The 12,397-nt window shown below is 41.8% G+C and overlaps 1 protein-coding gene across 11 annotated transcripts in view; it reads left to right on the top strand.

The window, feature by feature from the left end:
* The window catches only part of DLGAP3 (DLG associated protein 3), a 764,134-nt gene that overhangs the window by 477,938 nt on the left and 273,799 nt on the right, over positions 1-12,397 (top strand). The gene's annotated exons all lie outside the window — the stretch shown is intronic.

Raw genomic sequence — 12,397 nt, 5'->3', positions numbered from 1 at the left:
ATGCATGACCACCCAACTTTGCTTGCGTTTTGCATTTTTACAAGCCTGGCTGCTGTTGGGATGGACTGCAAGGTTTGAATCGCTATGCCTTGAATGATTGCATCAAATGGCTGTATAGGATCAATCCATTTCATAGGAATGCATATGTTGGGGAATTGGCCGTGATGCAGACATGATGTATAGATAAAGTGATAAAACTTTCTCCAGCCAACTGAAAACAGTTTCAAAAATATTTCACTGAACACTTGACCTGGAATTGTACTTTTCGTTTCTTTTAAACTATTTTAGGGGAAATTTTATTGTAAACATTTTTTTACAGTTATGGGTAGAATTTCCAATTTCTGTATATGGTTCTTTAGAGTAATATTTTTTTTTATAGTTTTACCTTTTTATAGTTCATTTTATATGATGCTATAAGAAATGATATCTTTTTTTCATATCCTGAGAGGATTAAAAATACATTTTAGGAATACCGGTGTATTAAAATAAGACATTCCTGGCTAATAGGCTTTTACCCATCTATTTTCTGTTAAAAACCCCACAAAGCTCACATGAAGCAATGAATATACATTAACCCCTTTACCCCCAAGGGTGATTTGCACTTTAATGACCAGGCCAATTTTTACAATTCTGACCACTGTCCCATTATGAGGTTATAACTCGGGAACGCCTCCACGGATTCTGCAGAATCTGACACAGTTTTCTCGTGACATATTGTACTTCATGACAGTGCTAAAATTTATTTGATATTACTTGCATTTATTTGTGAAAAAAATGGAAATTTGGCATAAATTTTGAAAATTTCGCAATTTTCCAACTTTGAATTTTCATGCCCTTACACCACAGAGATATGTTACACAAAATACTTAATAAGTAACATTTACCACATGTCTACTTCACATCAGCACAATTTTGGAACCAATTTTTTTTTTCTTAGGGAGTTATAAGGGTTAAAAGTTGTCCAGCGATTTCTCATTTTTACAACACCGTTTTTATTGGGACCACATCACATTTGAAATCACTTTGAGGGGTCTATATGATAGAAAATACCAAAAAGTTACACCATTCTAAAAACTGTACCCCTCAAGGTACTCAAAACCACATTTAAGAACCCTTCAGGTGCTTCACAGGAATTTTTGGTATGTTTAAAAAAAAATGAACAGTTAACTTTTTTACGCCAAAAAATTACTTCATATCCAATTTGTTTTATTTTGCCAAGGGTAACAAGAGAAATTGGACCCCAAAAGTTGCTGGACAATTTGTCCGGAGTACGCCGATACACCAAATGTGGGGGTAAACCACTGTTTGGGCAAATGGCAGAGCTCGGAACGGAAGACTTTTCAATGCAAAATTGGCTGGAATTGAGCTAGGACGCCATGTTGCGTTTTGAGAGCACCTGTCGGGGCTCAGAAGGGAAGAAGTGGCATTTTGGAATGCAGACTTTGATGGAATGGTCTGCGGGCGTCACATTGCATTTGCAGAGCCCCTGACAGGGCCAGAATGGCCATTTGGCAATTCTGGCAAATGTCAGAAGGACCTGCCTGGTCATGGGCTGCCTTGTCTGCTACATTGTTAGCAGAATCAGTATTCTCAAGACACCCATTCTGTTAAGAGTTGTGATGAAGCACATAGGCTCTGACTCCATCATTTACCCCAGCAGGTCACAGGTATCATTAGAAATATTGGTCTTGTATTAAATCTTCCTTTCCTCTATCCAGGGTACTATTAGCAATATATTCACATCTGGTGCTTGGGGATGGGGACTGTGCGATTTCAATTGCCAGGGCTGAATTTCAGCCCCAGTCCATACCTGGCCCCTGATGTACCTAAACAGTAGAAACCCACACATGTGACCCCATATTGGAAACTAGATCCCCCAAGGAATGTATGTAGATGTGTTGTGATAACTTTGAACCCCCAAGTGTTTCAATAAAGTTTATGACACAGAGTCATGAAAATAAAAAATCATTTTTTCCCACAAAAAATATTTTTAGCCCCTAAATTTTTATTTTCCCAAAGTTAACAGGAGAAATTGGACTGTAAAAGTTGTTGTCCAATTTGTCCTGATTATGCTGATTCCCCATATGTGGGGGTAAACCACTTTTTGGGCGCACGATAGAGCTCAGAAGGGACGGAGCACCATTTTACTTTTTCAACGCAGAATTGGGTGGAATTGAAATCGGACGTCATGTTACATTTTCAGAGCCCCTGATGTGCCTAAGCAGTGGAAACCCCCCAATTCTAACTCCAACCCTAACCCCAATACACTCCTTACCCTATTCCCAAACCTAACCACACCCCTAACCTCAACACACCCCTAACCCCAACACATCCCTAACCCTAATCCCAACCCTAACTACACCCCTAACCCCAACACATCCCTAATCCCAACACTAGTCATAGCCCTAACCACACCTCTTACCCTGACACACCCCTAACCTAGCTGTAAACGTAATCCTAACCCTAACTGTAGCCCAAACCCTAACCCTAACTTTAGCCTCAACCCTAACCCTAATGGGAAAATGGAAATAAATCCTTTTTTTTAAATTATTTTTCCCTAACTAAGGCGGTGATAAAGGGGGGTTTGATTTACAATTTATAGTGGGTTTTTATTGCGGAATTTTATGTTTGACAGCTGTCACACACTAAAAGATGCTTTTTATTGCAAATAATAGTTTTTGCATCACCACATTTTTAGAGTTATAATTTTTCCATATTTTGGTCCACAGAGTCATGTGGGGTCTTGTTTTTTGCAGGATGAGTTGACGTTTTTATTGGTACCATTTTCAGGCACATAACATTTTTTGATCGCTTTTTATTCCGATTTTGGTTAGGCAGAATGACCAAAAACCATCTATTCATGAATTTCTTTTATGGGGGGCGTTTATACCGTTCTGCGTGTGGTAAAATTGATAAAGTAGGTTTATTCTTCAGGTTAGTATGATTACAGCAATACCTCATTTATATTTTTTTATGGTTTGGCGCTTTTATACAATATAAACTATTTTTTATAAAGAATAAATATTTTTGCATCACTTTACTCTGATAGCTATAACTTTTTAATTTTTTTGCTGATGACACTGTATAGTGGTTCATTTTTTTTAGGACAAGATGTCGTTTTCAGCGGTACCATCATTATTTATATCCGTCTTTTTGATCACGTGTTATTCCACTTTTTGTTGAGCAGTATGATGATAAAGCATTGTTTTTTTCCTAATTTTTTTTTCCGGTGTTCACTGAAGGGGTTAAGTAGCAGGACAGTTTTGTAGGTCTAGTCGTTACGGATGCGGCGATGCTAAATATGTGTACTTTTTTTTTTATTTACATAAAGAAATGTATGTACTGGAACAATATTTATTTTTTTCTTTATTTAGGATTTTTTTTTTTTAAGATTTTTGCATGGTGTGATTTTTTTTTAACTTTTTTACATTGTCCCAGGGTGAGACATCACTATATAAAGTCACTTTGCACAGCACTGTGTCAGATCAGCGATCTGAGATGCAGCGCAGGAGGCTTGCTGGCGCCTGCTCTCAGCAGGCACTGACAAGCCGCCTCCCTGCAGGACTGCATTGTTCTGAGGGTCTCAGGGGAGCACGCAGGGAACCCCCTCCCTGCGTGATGCTTCTCTATACCACCAGAACGCTGCGATCTTGTTTGATCACAGTGTTCTGGGGGTTAAAGTGTCGGGAGCAGTCCGTGACCGCTCCTGGCACATATTGCCAGATGTCAGCTGTGATAATCAGCTGACACTCGGCTGCGCTCCCCCATGAGCACGGCTGATTGCATATGATGTACTATCCCGTCGATGGTCATACGGGCCCAGGTTTGCTTGACGGGGTAGTACGTCTAATGTCAGAAAGGGGTTAAAGGAGGCGGTAGTGTAACTTTCTCAATTTTTCCTGCTGATTATATCATTGCTGGGAGGCCAGTCATATGAACCTGCTGTGTAGATCTAGCACAGCTCTAATGTAGAAAATTTATTAGTACCTCTTTTCTCTCGAAGGCTACAGTCACACTATCAGTATTTGGTAATTTTTTCTACCTCAGTATTTGTAAGCCAGGACCAGGAGTGGGTGATAAGTACAGAAGTGATGACAGGTTTCTGTTATACTTTTCCTCTGATAGGTAAAATACTGAGCAAATACTAATGTAAAATACGGACCAAATACTAAGGCTCGGTCACACTTAACGTTTGAAAAATCGGTCCGAGTCTCCCTGCCGAGAGTTGCACAAGTGTTCTCCATATGGTAATCTGTGTGTAATGCATTTGCAATGCAATTATGCAATGTTCTAGCACCTATGTATCTGTATGACATCCGTATGACATGCGTATGGCTTTACATTTCTCACTGCTTTTCGCCATTGAATTTAATGTCTCAATGGGCTGAAATGAGGAAAATTTATGCGTATTTGTCGCAAGTCACATGGATGGTCTATGTGGTGTCTATGGACTTGTGTTGACGAGTCTCGGATGATATACACGTCCATTCTACATGCACGTCCAATACGCCTGAGTAAAAATACGCTGATCTGAGCTGCCCCATAGATTAACACTGGTCCGAGTACTATGAGATGTTTTCTCACATAGCATTCGTCTGTATTCTCTGGTAGTGTGGCTCCGGCCTAACTCTAAAGTCTGTTTTGGGATGACTAACACAGAGTTTGTAAGTAGAGCTGCTATGCCACTCCAGTTTCAGATGAAAACTGTAGCATATTCAATATAATATTGTGTTTTCTAAAATTTGGGGATGCTGAAAAAAGCAACAGCTAAAAATGTGATAATAATAATAATAATAATAATAGTAGTACAAACTAATATATGGCACTCCTCAACTAAATTTGCTTTTAATAGTTTGATTTGTCATGAATTAGCTTAAGGCTATGTTCACAACTCAGTAAAACCTGCTTTTTATAAGCAGCTGCTTTGCTGCCAAGAGAGCAGGTTTTGCCTGCAGAAAAAGGTGCAGCAAAAATGCAATGTGCGAACATAGCCTACAAGTTTGTTCAGGAGAAGAGAGATAAGTTTACAATTCCCTGCGGGCAGTGAAGCTCACTGACATAACTTATTCTGCAGTCTGTAATGTATTGTGATGCATAAAGGTTGTAGAGGTCAAGCAGTCTAATTTAGAGTTTTATTTAACCCTTTTGCAATAGTAATTTAGCTGAAAATATAATCATTTGTATATAAATAATAAAAAAATATGCCAGTAAGATGTTCATAGCATGTCAAATCAAGATGATCTGTAGTCAATGCAAAAAGCAAATGTAAATTCTGTTTTGGGACGGCTAGCACGGAGTCTTTCCATCTTGAAAAAGAGTTTCTGAAGTAAAAAAAAAAGACAAAGAAATAGGGTCCAATTCATCAACATTTTTGTACAACTCAAAGCTGTACAAACATTTAGCAATTCTTGCCATTTTTACATCACTCCTAGCGAGCTTTCCCCACTTTTAGGAAAGAGAGCTGTGGCAGGACAGGATCCAGTAATACATATCCTTAGTATGATTGTCATGGCCGAAAGTCTTGGCACCCTTCAAATTGTTCCAGAAAATGAAGTATTTCTCTCAGAAAATTATTACAGTTACACATGTTTTCTTATACACATGTTTGGTTGCTTTGTTCTACAAAAAACTGAGAATAAGAGTCAAATTGGACATAGATTTACACAAATCCCTAAAAATGGACCAGCCAAAATTGTTGGCAGTCTCAATTTAGTATTTGGTTGCACACCCTTTGGAATAAAAAACTGCAATCAATCGCTTCCTATAACCATCAACAAGCTTCTTAGACCTCTCAAATGGAATTTTGGACCACTCTTCTTTTGCAGACTGCTCCAGGTCTCTCATATTTGAAGGGTGCCTTCTCCCAACAGCAATTTTAAAGGGAACCTGTCACCCCGAAAATCGCGGGTGAGGTAAGCCCACCGGCATCAGGGGCTTATCTACAGCATTCTGTAATGCTGTAGATAAGCCCCCGATGTTACCTGAAAAAGGAGAAAAAGACGTTATATTATACTCACCCAGGGGCGGTCCCGCTGCTGGTCAGGTCGGATGGGCGTCTCTGGTCCGCTCCGGCGCCTCCCATCTTCATTACAAGACGTCCTCTTCTGATCTTCAGCCACGGCTCCGGCGCAGGCGTACTTTGCTCTGCCCTGTTGAGGGCAGACAAAGTACTTCAGTGCGCAGGCGCCGGGCCTCTGAGCTTTCCGGCGCCTGCGCACTGCAGTACTCACCCCTGGGTGAGTATAATATAACGTTCTCCTTTTTCAGGTAACATCGGGGGCTTATCTATAGCATTACAGAATGCTGCAGATAAGCCCCTGATGCCGGTGGGATTACCTCACCCGCGATTTTCGGGGTGACAGGTTCACTTTAAGATCTCTCCCCATGTTTTCAATGGTATTTAGATTCAGACTCATTGCTATGCATTCCAGGATTCTCCAGCACTTTGTTTCCATCCATTTTTTGGGTGCTTCTTGTAATATGTTTGGGGTCATTGTCTTACTGGAAGACCCATGACCTAGGGCATAAACCCAGCTTTCTAACACTGGGCACTTCATTATGGCCCAAAATTCTTTGGTAATCTTCAGATTTCATGAAGTCTTGCACATTGTCAAGGCACTCAGTGCCAGAGGCAACAAAACAACCCCAAAATATAGTTGAACCCCCACCGTATTTGACTGTACCTAATGTGTTCTTTTCTTTGTAGGCCTCATTCTCTTTCCAGTAAACAGTAGAATGATGTGCTTTTCCAATAAGCTCTATCTTGGTCTTGTCTGTCTTCAGGACTCTTTCCTAGAAGGATTTTGGCCTACACACGTTGATTTTGACAAACTACAGTCTAGCTTTTTTATTTCTTTGAAACTTGATTGGGGCTGCTTATCCACCATCTGGACTATCCTGTGTTGCAACCTGTCATCAATTTGTCTCTGCTGTTCGTGTCAGGGGAAATTAGCTAAAGTGCCATGGGTTGTAAACTTCTTGATTGTGTTGCGCACCATGGACAAAAGAACATCAAAATCTCTGGAGATGGACTTAATGTGGCACACACAAACACACAATGCACAGATTGGGTCAACTTCTTCCCTTTTTTTATCTGGTTTCAGGTGTGATTTTTATATTGCTTATGCCTGTTAGTTGCCACAGGTGAGTTTGAATGAGCATCACAAGTGTGAAGCAAAGTTTTTTACCCACAATTTTGAAAAGGTGCAAACAATTTTGTCCAGTCCATTTTTGGAGGTTTTGTGGGAAATGATGTCAAATTTGCCTTATTTTTCAATGTTTTCTTTGTGTTGTTCCAATACACACAAAGGAAATAAACGTGTATAACAAAGCATGTGTAACTGCAATAATGTTTTGGGAGAAATACTTCATTTTCAGGAGCAATTTCAAAGGTGCTAACACTTTCGACCATGACTGTATATAAACATATGCATATATATGTGTATATAAAGATGGGTAAATGTTTTATATGATTTCCTCTATATAAAGTACTTTCCACTATGTGTTAAGGTTGGCGGAACGCACCGAATATATATATTTATTAGTAGTAGTAGGTACGTTCGCAACTCGGGATCCACCGTGTAGGAAGGAACCTGCTGCTAAGTATGGCGGTACAATATAGTACTATAAACAAACTCTGTTACTTCACAGAGTCTGTTAGCAAAGAGAATGCTGTGCCCTGTTTAGCTCACAGAGGAACACAGCTACTTAGTAGAGCAGTTAGTGGTCATGCAGTCAAATGCAAACATGCAGCTCCTCTCCGGTGGAGCCGGAATTCTAATGACTATACTCCAGCCCTGAATCCACTCACCTGAAACTCCTCGCCGGAGGTGCCAGCATTCTAGGGGCTTATTTCAGCTGGGTCCCTGAATACACACACACGAAACTCCTCGCCGGAGGTGCCAGCATTCTACGGGCTTATTTCAGCCGGGTCCCTGACTGCATACAAACACAACCACACTGGCGCTGAGCTCATACATAAATTGACACTAGCGCATGGTCTTGTGGTCATGCGAACCTTTTATAGCTGCAGCATGTACAGGATCTTCCAAGAAGGACCAATGGAAGGCTGCCACAGAAATTTAGTTAACCTTCCTCTAACACTGGGCTGTATGAAGACTAAGGTTAGCAGTAGATCAGCAATGGGCAGGGCCAGTTTTAGACAAACTGGGTTCCTGCGCAAAAGTTTAAAGTGGGGCCCCAAATGCTAACATATTGAACCATCACACAAAAACATTTCGATTGCATTTACATGCGCTGAGTTCAGGCCGTTAAATGAGCTTGATCGACAATATTGAAGTCGTTTGACACTTGTTCACGAGTTTCTTTACACTGGCTGAGGAAGAAAGATGGGGACAGATAGTCCTCGATACACTGTAATGCAGGTCCCATATAGTACATATAGTGTAATGCACTCCCCATGGTCCTTGATAGAGTATACTGCAGCCCCCCTCAGGGTATAATGCAGCCCCCCATACAGTATATTGCAGCCCCATCATAGAGTATAATGCAGCCCCACACACACACAATTCAGAGTATAATGCAACACCCTCAGAGTATAATGCAGCTCCCTCATAGAGTATAAAGTAGCCCTCTCATAGAGTATAATGTAACCCCCTCAGAGTATAATGCAGGCCCCCATGCACACAATATAATGTAGTTCCCTCATAGAATATATTGTACTCCTCTCATAGAGTATAATGTAGCCTCCTCAAAGAAAAATGCAGCCCACTCATAGATCATAATGCAGCCACACACATACACAGTGTAATGTAGCCCCCCTCATAGACTATAATGCAGCCCTCTCATAGAGTATACTGTAGCCTCCTCAGAATATAATGCAGCCCCCTCAGAGTAAAATGCAGCCCCCCCACACAGCATAATGCAGCCCCCCACACACACAATTTAATGCAGCCCCACACACACAGTATAATGCAGCCACACACACACAGTATAATGCATACACATATATACACACACTGTCACACACAGTATGGGAAGACTAAGTGCAACATGAGGAGAAGAAGGGGGAGCTCAAACATTAGGAAAGTGGGGACTGGAGACCCCTAGACAGCTCTAACATCACCCTGTCTGCCCTAAACGTCCCTATATAGATTCTTCACCTTATCACTGAGCAGGAACCTAATCCCTGCCTGACCCTTAGTGATAGGCCCTGGTTAAGGAGAGGACGGGGTGTGGACTAGTCAGTCACCACTAAAACTAAAGACAGAGTGTAGACGAACAAGGGAAACTCTTATCTTGAGCAAACTGAGAGAGGTAACACCAGATGTCCTCCAAACACCAGAGCGGAAGATAGCCAACTGCTATAGTTCCACCATTCACAAGGGAGAGATGTGAATATTACCAGCGATTCCCAGAAGCAGACTGGAAGTCTATAAACACCCAGGTCAAGGTGTGTCAATTAGAACCGGAGGGAGATTGCCACTAGGTCTAAAAGTCAGAAAGATTAAGAAGGCATTTGCAAAGCCAAACACAGAGACCTTCTGCAGCCAGATGCAGAGTCTGCAGCATGTGACACACCCATGACACACACAGTTTAATGCGCCCCATACCCCCCACACAATATAATGCAGCCCCCCCCCCACACATAGTAAAATGCATACACATATATACACTTATACAATACTTACCTCTAACCTCTCCCCTCTCTGCTCTGGTCTGATCAGCTCCATTGCTGGCACAGTGTGGCGTGCGATGAAGTGATGTCATTGCGCACCCATTGAGTCACAAGCAGAGCGGGAGTGATGGGAGACGGTGCATCATCTAACGCTCTCTCCTCCATCACTGCTTTCAACTGTTTTGCCATCTATGATGCTGATTAGTTGAATGCACGATGCGGGTGGGTGGGTTTTTGTTGGTGCCGGGCCTCTCTTAATCACTGGCCCAATAGCAGCTGCGTAATGTGCTGCTATTAGCGGCACGCCACTGACTGTGGGGCCCTGGAGGAGCAGGGGCACTAGGCAGCTGCCTGGCAACTGGATATCTATCTTGCTGTGTCTTCATCTCAAAGCTAGAAATAGTAATAAATTTGGCTAATTTAGAGGTTACATCAAAAGTATGGTTGAAAATGCTATTTGAGCAACCCTGTCATAGTTAGTTCAATACCACTAACTACTCTGGAAGCTCAAAAAGAGTGGATTGTCGCTACATCTACACGTCAGTATGGACAGATTGGCGAAATTTGGCTATGTCTTAGTCGTGCCATGGTAATCTAGCTACTACAGCAACAGTTTTTCATGATATCAAATTAGTATGCAAAACTTGTTACTCAATTCGTTCAAACTAGTAACTTTTATACTTTTTATCAAGTCTAAATTTTATTCTGTATATTTTCTGGTTGTGTCATTTTTTGTTGAAACTCTTTGATAAACAAATCCATGATGGAATTTGGACTATGTTTGGATTGCAATACCAGGTCTGACCGGCAGGTCTCCTGGCCTCAGCTGACTCATATATGCCTATGAAGCAGTTAGCTCAGGTCAGAAGACCAGAAAAGCATACCATTACATTAGGAGTAGACCTAAGCCTTGTCTTAAAAAGGACATGTCACTTGCTCATAATAACATAAGTATGCATACCTTGTAAAAATTCCTGAATTCCTACCATTTTTTTTTTGTTTCACGCAGCGTCACTCCATTGTAGAGATATTCACAGAAGGGCAAAGTTAAAGCGTACACCCCTAGAAAAAAGACTCTCAAGAAATGCCCAGTTAGTTTGCTATCAGAGATTTCACATTCCAAAGACATACTGATAGGGAATTTAGATTGTGAGCCCCAATGGGGACAGTGATGATAATATGTGCAAAATGTAAAGCGTTGCGGAATATGTTAGCGCTATATAAAAATAAAGATTATTATTATTATTATTTTGAGACAGAATCCTACAAACTGTTCTAGTTGACACAGGGACTTGAGGTGGGTCACCAGGCCTGTTGGAGCTCTGCTGCAGTGGAAGAGGGGCTTGTTTTGGATTTTCTAACCAACAAACATTCCTCCTGAGTAGTTGTCTTGCGGGGTCTGCTGGACCTGGGCTTGTCAGACACATCTCCAGTCTCTTCAAATCTTTTTTTAATTCTTTGTACTTGATGCTGAGACACATTAAAGGTGCTAGCCACCTCTGCAGTGGATCTGGTCTTCAGCCTCTTGATGATCCAGGCTTTGGTCGCAGGGTGGATTTTTGGCATGTTGTCAGAGCTCAAGTTGCAGTTCAAGTGAACGTCTGGTGTGCTGGGTTTCTTTTTATACTGCAAAGCTGCAGTAGGATCGTACGCAGTGAAGAAGCAGTGACCCACAAATTCAAACACAAAAGTCTCTTTTAATGTGTTTCTTCACAGCATTAAAGTCCAGTTCACATACATGCATATAACTTCAGTGGATATTATCAGTGACCAGTTTACACCAGTTCAAAGCAATACATATCACATGGCTTTAGATTTGCGGTCCCTACACTACTCACGCCAGCCCTCCTCTGACTAGTTCTCGTGGGTGTCCTGCTTCGCTGTATCACAGTCTCTTTACAGACTCTTTACTCACACAGTCATACACAGTTCAGGATATCCTCCAGATAGCAGCCGGACACCATATCCACCTGTTTGCAATCGTTGCACGTGCTAGTCCTCTTTCGGGCACAGGACATCCACCTCCGGGCACAGGACTGTCCACATCCGACTCCTTCGGGCACAGGACATCCCCCTCCGGGAACAGGACTGTCCACATCCGAGACCAGTAACATGGACGACTTGCATCTCTGTGTACGCTGTGGGTACCAGGCTATTCAGCTGCCCTGGGTGCTGGCTCTGCTGGCCTCTGCCTCCATGCACTCGGCAGACCAGCACACACCAGACTGACACTGACGCACACCTGGCCTCTCCTTGCCAGACACCTGACACACCCATACCCCTTACTGCAGGGCTTTTAAACACACACAAACCTGTGGCCTCCAGCCACATGGAAAACCCGGACCGGAGATCCGTGACTCTCATGCACACCTATGGAATTCATCCGTCTGCATGCACATTCTGGGGAGAACAAACAGAGCCCCCTAGCTGTATCAGAGGCCACAGCCTCACAATACACACACACTAATTAACCGATCATTCTCTGAGCACAGGTGAGAATGTAAACTAGGATTGGTGCATTATATGACCAGGCGAAAAATCTTTTGTCTTGCCAAAATCTGACCATTCTGTGTCCATTAACTCATCAATATTTCTGCATTGATGCCAATTTATTTTCTTAACCTAAACCACATTTCGGAGGGTTTCAGCTTTCAAAAGAATAATTTATACAACCAATTGATTAATTTAACATAAGGTTATAATCTTTTATTTACATAACATGGATAAGCTACATAAGTTCTGTCAGGGAGTGTCTAGATG

The sequence above is a fragment of the Ranitomeya imitator genome, chromosome 3 (assembly GCF_032444005.1).
Source record: "Ranitomeya imitator isolate aRanImi1 chromosome 3, aRanImi1.pri, whole genome shotgun sequence".
NCBI lineage: Eukaryota > Metazoa > Chordata > Amphibia > Anura > Dendrobatidae > Ranitomeya > Ranitomeya imitator.
This window is presented reverse-complemented; position numbering and strand designations above follow the sequence as displayed.